We start from the raw sequence: 14,256 nt of genomic DNA on the forward strand, positions 1-14,256 counted from the left end.
GGAGATAAGAGAACGACTTGTATGAATATCAAGAGCTCAGATGGAAACCCAGTTCTAAGCAAAGAAGGGAAAGCAGAAAGGTGGAAGGAGTCTATAGAGGGTCTATACAAGGGCAATGTACTTGAGGACAATATTATGGAAATGGAAGAGGATGTAGATGAAGATGAAATGGGAGATACGATACTGCGTGAAGAGTTTGACAGAGCACTGAAAGACCTGAGTCGAAACGAGGCCCCCGGAGTAGACAATATTCCATTGGAACTACTGACGGCCGTGGGAGAGCCAGTCCTGACAAAACTCTACCATCTGGTGAGCAAGATGTATGAAACAGGCGAAATACCCTCAGACTTCAAGAAGAATATAATAATTCCAATCCCAAAGAAAGCAGGTGTTGACAGATGTGAAAATTACCGAACTATCAGCTTAATAAGTCACAGCTGCAAAATACTAACACGAATTCTTTACAGACGAATGGAAAAACTAGTAGAAGCCAACCTCGGGGAAGATCAGTTTGGCTTCCGTAGAAACACTGGAACACGTGAGGCAATACTGACCTTACGACTTATCTTAGAAGAAAGATTAAGGAAAGGCAAACCTACGTTTCTAGCATTTGTAGACTTAGAGAAAGCTTTTGACAATGTTGACTGGAATACTCTCTTTCAAATTCTAAAGGTGGCAGGGGTAAAATACAGAGAGCGAAAGGCTGTTTACAATTTGTACAGAAACCAGATAGCAGTTATAAGAGTCGAGGGACATGAAAGGGAAGCAGTGGTTGGGAAGGGAGTAAGACAGGGTTGTAGCCTCTCCCCGATGTTGTTCAATCTGTATATTGAGCAAGCAGTAAAGGAAACAAAAGAAAAATTCGGAGTAGGTATTAAAATTCATGGAGAAGAAATAAAAACTTTGAGGTTCGCCGATGACATTGTAATTCTGTCAGAGACAGCAAAGGACTTGGAAGAGCAGTTGAATGGAATGGACAGTGCCTTGAAAGGAGGATATAAGATGAACATCAACAAAAGCAAAACAAGGATAATGGAATGTAGTCTAATTAAGTCGGGTGATGCTGAGGGAATTAGATTAGGAAATGAGGCACTTAAAGTAGTAAAGGAGTTTTGCTATTTGGGGAGCAAAATAACTGATGATGGTCGAAGTAGAGAGGATATAAAATGTAGGCTGGCAATGGCAAGGAAACCGTTTCTGAAGAAGAGAAATTTGTTAACATCCAGTATTGATTTAAGTGTCAGGAAGTCATTTCTGAAAGGATTCGTATGGAGTGTAGCCATGTATGGAAGTGAAACATGGACGATAAATAGTTTGGACAAAAAGAGAATAGAAGCTTTCGAAATGTGGTGCTACAGAAGAATGCAGAAGATTAGATGGGTAGATCACATAACTAATGAGGAAGTATTGAATAGGATTGGGGAGAAGAGAAGTTTGTGGCACAACTTGACCAGAAGAAGGGATCGGTTGGTAGGACATGTTCTGAGGCATCAAGGGATCACCAATTTAGTATTGGAGGGCAGCGTGGAGGGTAAAAATCGTAGAGGGAGACCAAGAGATGAATACACTAAGCAGATTCAGAAGGATGTAGGTTGCAGTAGGTACTGGGAGATGAAAAAGCTTGCACAGGATAGAGTAGCATGGAGAGCTGCATCAAACCAGTCTCAGGACTGAAGACCAGAACAGAACAGATTATGCATGTTATAAGCTTATGAGTCTGAATTATTGAACGATTTACAAAAAGATGATTTGTACAGAATGTTACTAAAGCACATTATAGTATTTTCATATAAAGCTGGAGTACTAGATGATTACATGCATTGTTTTATGATCAAGGATAAAACTCCTTTCTTTTGTAAACTGTATCCTCTGCCCTTGAGTGTATGTCCAGCAGCACATGAAGAAAACAATAAGATGTTGCATGAAGGAATAACACAAGATAGCTCAAGTGTATGTAGCAACCCATTACTGGTTATGTGTAAAGCCATAGAGGGAGTATGTCTGGTACTGGATGCACGAACTCTGAATAAACTTATAGAAAGAGATGGACTGATCAGTACAGATGAGATTTTGACAAAATTTGAACAAGCTAGAAATTTCATTTCAAAGGATCTCACCACTGGGTACTGGAAGGTGAAACTGGACGAGAATTCAAAAAGACTTACAGCATTTCTGTACAATGGTAAGTCATACCAATTTAAAGTATTACCATTTGGACTGAACGTCTCAGTATCAGTCTTTATTAGAGTCTTGGATGTTGCACTAGGTAAATATTTGTTAAAAGAACTCTGTGTGGACAATATACTTCTAGTATCCAAGAGGTGGGGAGAACATTGTACTTTATGGTCAAGAACACTAGCAAAGTTTTAAAGGCATTACTATTAAACTATCTAAATAATTTTTTGGTAGGGAGGAGCTCGATTCCTTGGAGACCTAGTAGGTACAAACGGGATAAAACCTGATTCAGAATGAATCAGAGCGGTAAAAAAATGTGCAGTACCAAAGAATACCAAACAGTTAAACGCCTTTTCAGAATTAACAGTTTTTTATAGGCGACATATTCGCGGTCAACTGGAGAATAACCCAAGATTGTTAAACTTGTTGAAGCAAAGATCAAAATGGATTTGGAAAAGTGAAGGGTCTAATGCTTTAAATCAAATTAAAGTAGCATTGGTAGCAGCACCAATTTTAAAACATTCACAATTTTTTTAATTTTTAAAAAACTTGGGTTGAAATGTATTATCATAGTAAGATTTTGTGAAGTACGTCAAAGCATGAAAGACAGTAATCAAGTAGTGTTTTAAAAGTTGTATCCAATAATACTCAAGGGACTGCACAACCACACAGCAGTAGATCTTTTTGGTGGGTAGTTGACTTACATATTTGTAATAGTAGATTGTTGGTCGAAGTATGCTAAGCTCTATCCAATCAAACAAGCTAACACTGAAACAATAATTAGGTGTTTAAAGGAATACTTCAATGATATAGGAAAACCTTGTAAGATATTGACAGACAATGGACCATCGTTTACCACTCAAGCCTTTAAAGAATTTTTAGGATGGGAAAACATTAAACACATTGCTATTTCAAAATATTGCCCGCAAAGTAACCATTGTGAATTAATAATGAAGAACATTGCTTGACTCTGTAGAACCAATTGTTCAAAGCAACATACAGATAGTGCACAACTGATTCCAGAGTTTCAAATGATTATTAATGAACTGCCAGACCTAACTACAGGCCTATCAACTATACAAATAATGGAAAAACAGTTTATAGGAGAACCTTTGTTAAAATTCTTTAGTTGGCCAAACATGAAACATTGCCAATAGGAAAAATACATCAACAAGTGACAAACAACCTAATAGACAGTGCAGATCTACGAGTCCAACGATACAATGAGCAAGCGGAAGTGCCACTGTTTAATATTCGAGGTCTAGTGCTAATCATTGATCATTACATGAGCTAAAATACTAAAACAGACTAGTAAATTTTTTCCTAAGTATGTTGGAGCTGAGTGAGTTCCCCATCCAAAAGCATTATTTCTAGTAGAGCCAACTACAGGAAAAGAAGAAGGACATACGAGATGATAAGGATATTTAAACAATAGAGTATCTGACTGGAAACCCACTCAAGCATTGTTTTTTACTCTGAACAGTGTGAATTGGCTGATTTTTTTAACTTTTATATTTAATTATTGTCTTGTGGGTGGGTTTTTGTTCATTTTGGTGGGGTCTGCAGACATCAGAAGCCACACAAACACAATTAACATAGCGCTATTGTTGACTCTCCACAGGCATTCCATAGCAGGGTGTTGGACTCACCTTTCAGGGCCTGTTCAGGTGAAGTTGGGACATTACCATTCTGTAGGGCATATTGACCACTCTGTGTCCTAATGAAGTACCTGGCACAGAGGGTGTCCTGGAATAGGGGGCATGGAGAGGGATTATTTCTTTAGGGGTCATCTTCTTTCCTTCTTCGGATCCAACACTCTTGATTCTATTTTTCCACTTTGTTACTTCTCAACTTCTGAGAACCAAGTATGAATTTCCTCTTTCCATATTCATATGTCTTTGTTGCTGAGACCCTTCCCTGTTTTCTGTATCAATAGTGGCATTCATCATGGAGTGATTAAAAAGTTTACTCCAGCAAACTGGTCGAGGAAAAATGCGCACATACACACGCATGCATGTGTGTGCAAGTTTGCATGCCCCCCCCCTTCACCCCCCCCCCCCCCCCCCCACACACACACACAAAACAGTGTACAATCATACACCTGATCTCAAGCACATTTGGGAAACATAACAAGAACAAAATAGATTAATTTTTTTTTTTTTTTTTTTTTTTTTTTTTTTTGAGACAGTCACGTCAATTAATTTTTTCAAGGTGAGAAATAAAGAGGCCAGGCGTCAGAATAACTCGAAAGATAAGAGTGACAATTAAACATTTAAAAGGAAAATAGTTCTGGAGGAGAGTAGTGATATGAATTAGAGGATGGAGAGAAAATCAAGAGTCTGTAGGAGTCTGGTGGGGAGTGCAGAGATAGAAAAAAGAAAAACAGAAGGGAGGAGTACTCAAAATAATAGTAAAGATGCTATGTGATGCACTTTATGGGTAAGTTACCACACAGAAGGGAACTTATACCAGTTTCTGATGGACCCAAGGAAGGGAGGACCCCAATTACTTTATGGGAAGTGAGGTACATCATGTTAGCAAGGGTACAAAGTTAGAGGAAAGAGTACTGAATCCCTGGAAAGGCAGTGCGGGGAAATGTTTACGAGTTTTATTATTTGCACAAGAGTAGAGACCCTGGATAACAGATTATTTCCTTCAGACTGCTTAAATAAAATTATTAAAGTTAAGCAACGACCTGTTTCCAAGGATACAATGTAATCTCAGAGTGTTCTGACATTTGATCCTAGACTTATAGATAACATTTTCCTTCTCCAAGAAATAAATAGATTTTCGTAATAAGGTATAATAAAATGTGTGTTACTGGTAAAACCAAACACAAAGAAACACTTACTGCAATGATAAACTTAAAGAAAAATTGAAAGTGATAGCAAAACTATCATGTCTATTTACGTAACACATCCTTAAATACATATGTCAGAGGAAAGATGTTCATGGCAGAGTAGTCGATAAGTGGTGATCACCCCACAGTTGGAAGGTATTTTAAATTGTAGGTGCTGATACCACTGACTGTACGGAAGTGGATAGCAGACGACCCTACCCGCTAAGTGGGAGATAGGGGTTTCCATGGAGTGTTTTAGCTGCTGTCGCAGCTAATCCGCACATCAATAGCAGACAAACTGCGCGAGAATTGGCAATCTCAAAAATGTCGGTGTTGAGAATGCTACATCAACATCGATTGCACCCATACCATATTTCTATGCACCAGGAATTGCATGGCGATGACTTTGAATGTCGTGTACAGTTCTGCCACTGGGCACAAGAGAAATTACGGGACGATGACAGATTTTTTTGCACGCGTTCTATTTAGCGACGAAGCATCATTCACAGACAGCGGTAACATAAACTGGCATAATATTCACTATTGGGCAACTGAAAATCCACGATGGCTGTGACAAGTGGAACATTGGCGACCTTGGAGGGTTAATGTATGGTGCAGCATTACGGGAGGAAGGATAATTGGCCCCCATTTTATTGATGGCAATCTAAATAGTGCAATGTATGCTGATTTCCTACATAATGTTCTACTGATGTTACTACAAGATGTTTCACTGCATGACAGAATGACGGTGTACTTCCAACATGATGGATGTCAGGCACATAGCTCGGGTGCAGTTCAAGCGGAATTGAATAGCATATTTCATGATAGGTGGATTGGTTGTCAAAGCACCATACCGTGGCCTGCACGTTCACCAGATCTGATGTCCCCGGATTTCTTTCTGTGGGGAAATTTGAAGGATATTTGCTATTGTGATCCACCAACAACGCCTGACAACATGCGTCAACGCATTGTCAATGCATGTGTGAACATTATGGAAGGCAAACTACTCGCTGTTGAGAGGAATGTCGTTGCATGTATTGCCACATGCATTGAGGTTGACGGACATCATTTTGAGCATTTATTGCATTAATGTGGTATTTACAGGTAATCACACTGTAACAGCATGCATTCTCAGAAATGATAAGTTCACAAAGGTACATGTATCACATAGGAACAACCAAAATAAAATGTTCAAATGTACCTACGTTCTGTATTTTAATCTAAGAAACCTACCTGTTACCAACTGTTCATCTAAAATTGTGAGCCATATGTTTGTGGCCATTACAGCACCATCTATCACAAAGCGAAAAAAGTGGTCCAACTAAAACATTCATATTTCTTTACATACTACACGAATATGTAATAAAAAATGGGGGTTCCTATTTTTAAAAAAACGCAGTTGGTATCCGTTTGACCTATGTCAGCGCCATCTAGCGGGCCAACCATAGCGCCATCTGGTTTCCCCCTTCAAGCTAGACAAGTTTCGTTCTTTGTAGTTTTTTCATTTGACGCATATTTCATGAGATATTTGGCCTGGTCACGATCAATGGACCACCCTGTATATTTAAAAAAATTAGCAACAATAAAAACATAATATACATGGGAGCAAACAGCTTTAATGCATTGGGATCAATTCCTAAAAATCGAGAGGGTCCATTCTACTGCATTTGGAGTGACCATATAGGGAAACACATACGCTGCTGGAAAAAAAGTTACTAGACCTGGAAATATGACGAGATTTTGATCTGATGACTTTCTATGCTACCTGGGGGTTAGCAGATATACTAACAATGGTTTCAACATCGTCCGCCAACAGATAGCATAGCTACCAGAGTGCGATCTGTGTCTACCCTTTAAAAGGAAATGTTCACAGCTAGAAGACTCAGAGTGGTGCAAATGTGTGAAGCAGGCAACCACCACAGACATGCACTCAAGCTTGCTGTAGCAAAGTAAGCGAATTTGAAAGGGGTCAAATTATGGCTATGTAAGCAGTGGGATTGTCCTTTCTGAGAACTGCCACAAAAATTGGACGTGCTCCGTCAACTGTGCAACAATGCTGGTATCTGTGGTCATATGAACATTCTCACACCCATAGATGAAGTTCTAGATGTCCGCAAGGCACAGATGCCCACCAGGATCAACATATTGCAAGGGCAGCAGTGGCAAATTATAAAGCTACCACAGCATAGGTAAGAAGGCTTGTGAGACCAGATGTGTCAACATGACATACTGCAAACCAGTTATTAGCAGTGGGAGTATGAGCATGCACTTTCTAGCCCATCTTCCATTCACACCAAAGCATCAACATGCGTGGCTCAACTGGTGCTACCAGAGAATCATTTGTAAGACAAAATGGTCCACCAGTCTTTAGCGATGAAAGAAGATTCTACCTGCACACAAGTGATGGTTATTTGCATGTACGACATAGACCTGGTGAGTGCTCTCTCTTGGAGTGCATTCATCCAAGACACACAGCCCCACCCCAGGCATTGTTTTTTCTAGGATGTGATAAGCTACTAATCTCATTCATCTTTGGTTTTTATGGAAGGTATGTTATCTAGTGTTCGGTACACGCAAATGTTGTTAGCCCCATACTTTGTGGTTCTTGCAAAAGGAAGATTGTGTGTTGTTCCAACAGGATAATGCTCACCCACAAACTGCCTGTGAAATTCAGTATACTCTGCAAGATGTGCACCAAGTTTCCTGACCAGCACGATCTCTGGACTTGTCTCCAATCGAGCATGTGTGGGATATGATGGGACGAGAAGTGACTCATGTGACTTTACAGTCAACAACTGTTACAGAACTACGTGAACAGGTTGAGCAAGCATGGCATAATGTATCCCAGGACAGTATTCCTGGATGCCAGAGTCAGTACCCGCACTGCCACCCATGGATGCCACATTATGTACAAATACAGATGTTTTAGCATGGATCTGTACCTGGTACATCCTTGGAACTGCTTTTGCTATTGATCTCCAAGCATAATCATTTCATTTACTCTGTATGCACTGTTGCAACATTAAATCTTGAGTGAACTGGAATCCTCACTTTTGATTGCTATAAGTGAAGTGTTATTTCCAGCAACCGAAAAATCTTGTTTTTTTGGTTATACACGCTGGCCGATGAATGTACTGAAAGGAAAGCATTGCCTATGTATCCCACTGTGATCTTGCACGCTAACATCCCCAAGATGTTTGGGCTCACATGTGGTTCCTCTTCATTGAAATGTCTTGGCTCAAACTCGTCTAGGGGTTAAACCGCATGTCACGTTGTTGTTGTTGTGGTCTTCAGTCCTGAGACTGGTTTGATGCAGCTCTCCATGTTGCTCTATCCTGTGCAAGCTTTTTCATCTCCCAGTACCTACTGCAACCTACATCCTTCTGAATCTGCTTAGTGTATTCATCTCTTGGTCTCCCTCTACGATTTTTACCCTCCACGCTGCCCTCCAATACTAAATTAGTGATCCCTTGATGCCTCAGACCATGTCCTACCAACCGATCCCTTCTTCTGGTCAAGTTGTGCCACAAACTTCTCTTCTCCTCAATCCTATTCAATACTTCCTCATTAGTTATGTGATCTACCCATCTAATCTTCTGCATTCTTCTGTAGCACCACATTTCGAAAGCTTCTATTCTCTTTTTGTCCAAACTATTTATCGTCCATGTTTCACTTCCATACATGGCTACACTCCATACGAACACTTTCAGAAATGACTTCCTGACACTTAAATCAATACTGGATGTTAACAAATTTCTCTTCTTCAGAAACGGTTTCCTTGCCATTGCCAGCCTACATTTTATATCCTCTCTACTTCGACCATCATCAGTTATTTTGCTCCCCAAATAGCAAAACTCCTTTACTACTTTAAGTGCCTCATTTCCTAATCTAATTCCCTCAGCATCACCCGACTTAATTAGACTACATTCCATTATCCTTGTTTTGCTTTTGTTGATGTTCATCTTATATCCTCCTTTCAAGACACTGTCCATTCCATTCAACTGCTCTTGCAAGTCCTTTGCTGTCTCTGACAGAATTACAATGTCATCGGCGAACCTCAAAGTTTTTATTTCTTCTCCATGAATTTTAATACCTACTCCGAATTTTTCTTTTGTTTCCTTTACTGTTTGCTCAATATACAGATTGAACAACATCGGGGAGAGGCTACAACCCTGTCTTACTCCCTTCCCAACCACTGCTTCCCTTTCATGTCCCTCGACTCTTATAACTGCCATCTGTTTTCTGTCACATTACACATCCTAAATTAGACACTTGTGACCCTTTGGTTAAACTGTCTGGCTGATGGCAAGTTTGCGAAATACAAAGTTAACATAACCTATAATAACAGTAATAATAATATCAGCAACTAAATTAATGACCCATAAATGATGTAGACCACAGTTGTGATTTCGTTAGAACAATGTTTACTCAGAAAGAAAACTAATAGCAAAAGTGGTCATATTTAGAGTTACTATTTCACTCAAGTGCATATCCATTTGACATAGTTCGATCATTCACAATCTCATCGCGAAAAGTTGGAGGTCACAATAGGCGCGCGGCTGCTCACTGCTCAGAGACAAAGTCCCGCCACACCACACAACGCGAAATTTTCTAAGTCATTTCACTTCCTAGCTGCCTAAAGACTGACTGTCTGCTTTTGCGTCTCTATCCAAACTGTACCCTTTGGTGTCCCCCAGCCGAACTTTGGTGTCTAGACCAGAACTGCCCTCTGCCCATCTCCGACAGCATTCCCGTGCGCCAAACATCTTCGCTCAATTGACTAGTGTAGTTCCCTTTCCTGAAGCCATCCATCTGATTGGTTACAGCTTATTCTACATTACTTTACATTTTAACATATCTAAATAATCAAAGCTTGACCGCTTTCACGTTCTAAATAAAATAACATCCGTTACATAATAAACGTTAAATTCTTTTACATAAAATCAATACAAGTTCCTTCTTAGCTTTGAATGCCACGGCCAGTAGCCTTGCACCAATGTGCTTTCTGATAAATAAACAAAGAACAAAAGTAACTATTATGCACTAAACTTTACAACAAATATTCTATTACCTAATGATTCAATAAGGTGTCACGCTGTCATCGTTCAGTGTGTTTTGTGTGGAGGAAATGATGATCTGATGCTTAACTGAAAATAGCGATAATTTAAATTTACTGTATCTTTTAAACAAATAAAGTTACAGTGCTGATATTTACCACATTTGTCATTTTAATGATGCGCTTCTATATGTAATGTAGAGCCTTAAGATTGACTAAGTGTTCAGATTTTAGCATTCAGGTCTTTGTTACAAAACTTGTGAGTATCTCTTTAACAGTAAATCCTAAACTATTATAGATATGATCAATATTCAATTTTTATTGGGTTCACCATGAAAATTTTTGGACGATGGCAGATTAAAATTACTATGGCTCGATTCCCTGCATTACTACAGAATTAAATAGTTTTCATAAGTGTTTCCCTTTATGGCCAATCTTAGGCCTGCCATATTTAACACTGCTACGTATGCCTGGCCACAAAGCCTTCTACAGGGTTTCCCTATGATGTAGGTTCTCGTCTGTCTCACTCGCACACTACAGCGCTTAGGCCTCAAGAGACAAAAGACGCCTGCGAGTTTCCCCATCTCATGGTGAATCTGGCCCTTTGTGGCCTGCGGTCCTGGACAACAGCGTTTGTTTCACAATTCCTGTAGGCTGACTATTTCGGCCATATATTTAAATGAGAGCGCAATGCTCGTTAACTCACAATCACAAGTGTCATGAGCAGAGCTTTCGCGGGAATTACTGAATTGATCCCATACCAATCATAACTCCTAACACACCTTATTACTATTAAAATCAAATGTGCCTTAAATTATGTTTCATGTACTAGCTTCTCTACTTGGGATTCAATTTTACTAAATGACAATATCATCTCCTGTCGTGTCATTCTTTCCTTTCTCGCCTGCGTGACAGGCTCATGCATTTCTGCAGGCTGCAACAAGTTTATAGGGTTATTGTGTGTGGGTGGCACTTATTATTCATAGCAACAAAGACAAATACACATTAATAAATTAACCTTTGGCAGCAATACAGACGAACAAAGTAGTATATCTCTATGATTAAAATGCAGAATGTGGCGTCAATAGTGCTTCAGCACAAAGCAGACTTAGATGTGGGTAGCATCCCAAACACGACTTGCATGGGTTGGCTTGTGCAAGTACACAGACTGATCTGATCCCTGTAATGACTTCAGTCTACTTCATGTTGTTCTGATTCTTGTACGCACTTCTTTGCGCACGTCGCTCACTCATGCGAATAACTGCTAGTATATTGCTATGAAATGTCATGCAGCAGAATTAAAACACAAACACACTGTTTAGCTGCATTTGTGTTATATATATATATATATATATATATATATATATATATATATATATATATATAATGGAAGGAAACATTCCACGTGGGAAAAATTATATATAAATACAAAGATGAGGTGACTTACCGAACAAAAACGCTGGCAGGTCGATAGACACACAAACAAACACAAACATACACACAAAATTCAAGCTTTCGCAACAAATTGTTGCCTCATCAGGAAAGAGGGAAGGAGAGGGGAAGACGAAAGGAAGTGGGTTTTAAAGGAGAGGGTAAGGAGTCAGTGTTTGTTGGTAATGAGGATCACCCTGTGGCTAAACATGCCTTGGTGCACGGCCAGCACATCTTGGCACAGTGTTACACCGTCCGGGTTATCTGGATACTTCCCACCAACACCAACCTATCCGAACTCCGGAGATGGGAACTTGCCCTTCAGTATATCCTCTCTTCTCGTCATCCGCCAGGCCTCAATCTCCGCTAATTTCAAGTTGCCGCCACTCATACCTCACCTGTCTTTCAACAACTTCTTTGCCTCTACACTTCTGCCTCGACTGACATCTCTGCCCAAACTCTTTGTCTTTAAATATGTCTGCTTGTGTCTGTATGTGTGGATGGATATGTGCGTGTGTGCGAGTGTATACCTGTCCTTTTTTCCCCCTAAGGTAAGTCTTTCCGCTCCCGGGATTGGAATGACTCCTTACCCTCTCCTTTAAAACCCACTTCCTTTCGTCTTCCCCTCTCCTTCCCTCTTTCCTGATGAGGCAACAATTTGTTGCGAAAGCTTGAATTTTGTGTGTATGTTTGTGTTTGTTTGTGTGTCTATCGACCTGCCAGCGTTTTTGTTCGGTAAGTCACCTCATCTTTGTATTTTTATATATATATATATATATATATATATATATATATATATATATATATATTGTTTCCTTCATTTTAATGTCTGCATTTTATCTGGCCAATGTTTTGTGTGTGTCACTCAACTGTAGTTTACTTTGTTTTTGTCTCAATATCCATATTGTCTTTATATAGTGTGGTGTTACGGGTCTTTTTTTTTTTTTATTCTTTAAGTAAGCGCACAATTTTTGAGCATTAAACTGCTTGTATAACCTTCTACAACAAACCCCTGTTAAGTGTACATGTGTAGTGCAACAATTTTTTGTAGACAGTGATATATTTTCATGTAGAAAATGAATATAACAGGCTTGGGGTATAATAAGTGTGCCAGATAACCATAACTTATCCAGTTTGTGTCATAACTTAAGAGAATCATGCTAAGAAATGATGCAGTGAACATCAAAGCATAACAAACAGCATATGAGAGGAGTGCAACAGGCATTATACACAAAAGGAACTGCAAAGTGCTTGTTGGTAGTTTATAGAAATCCTTTCTCAAAAGACAAGTGACGGGCATTGTGGATGTGCAAAAAAGATCACTGTTTCCCACTGCAGATTTTTTTTGTGAAAGTTTATGATTGAAGAAGGAACTTCTAACCAGCTGGTTTTCTGTGCTAGGGAAACACATTCTTCGGCTAAAACAGTGCCCCCATGAGAAGCATTGTGGGGCAGTTTACCCTTCTGCAAGTGTGTGACTACTCTGAAGCCACTTGAAGTCTCCTTGAATGGGAAGCTTGTTTAGGAAATGTTGGGAGCTGTCATCCAGCTGGTCCATGAGAGTGTTTACTACATGTGTGTATGCAAAAATCCATCCACAATGACTGGCCACCAATGATATATTTTACGCACTTACAGGACAGTTAAGCAGAATGTTGGGCAGCCTGGATCAAGAAAACAAGAGGAGGAAAACTGACCAGGAAAACTAGTGTACTGGCTGAAACTGATACCTTGTCAGCCATTGATAAGATTTTACGACAAAATTTCAGCACTCTGGAAGTACAAGAGTGGGAAGGCCTGGATCAAACCCAGAGACTCTCTTCGGTAGGGTTATGAGATTCGGTGATCACAATTGGTGGACTATTTCGGTGGAGACACTAACTCAGCGACGAATGAGGCTTCATGATGATTCTTTTGAGACACTTCATATTGACACTTCATCTTTATACTTGTAAGTCAGGACTTGCCCTTGGTACTGATCTGATCCCTGTAATGACTTCAGTCTACTTCATGTTGTTCTGATTCTGCTACCAGACTTTGATGGATTTCATTCCAGCCCAGTGCTTGTTCTTACGAGTGTTTGACTTTGTTTTCTGTCTCTCACTTGATGCTGCTTTTTGCATTCCGTTTCCAATACTGACCTGAGTTCTGACTCTCTTGCCACAGAATCATCCTCATGACCACTTTCATCTGGTTCAAATCCGATTCCTTGGGTGACTATTCTGTAATTCAGCTACATGCAAAACTTCAACCCTGCAAGACATACGACTGCTCGTAATTTGATGGCAGCATAGCCCTAACCAGAGGACCATGACTCTTTAATCCTCCTGGGCTGCACAAACAGAACAGGCTATTCAACTACCGATAGCTGTCAATCATCCACTGCACACTGCCTGTTCACAGAGATGATGTACAAGACACATGCAGCGCATATCAACGGCTGCCAACAGCCGAATCTACATTGTCAGTGGCAGGTCCACGACTTTGGTGAGATCTAACTGACAAGCAACCCCTCAGAGAGCCAGTTGTACCATGTCTGCCAAATCCAAACAGCTTGAGATACTGTATTTAATACATTTCTTGTTACTTCCTTTGTTGCCTGAATATTAGTTTTCGCATTCAACTCTCAGTCACTCTGATATTTTGCATACATGCAGTGAAGATGTGGCTTTCAATTTGGTTAATGATGATCGATTTTGTCACCCAGCAAACAAGAAATTACTTAAATTTTCCCTACACTCCTGCTAAAAATTCC

This window comes from Schistocerca piceifrons, chromosome 1 (assembly GCF_021461385.2).
Source record: "Schistocerca piceifrons isolate TAMUIC-IGC-003096 chromosome 1, iqSchPice1.1, whole genome shotgun sequence".
Taxonomy (NCBI): domain Eukaryota; kingdom Metazoa; phylum Arthropoda; class Insecta; order Orthoptera; family Acrididae; genus Schistocerca; species Schistocerca piceifrons.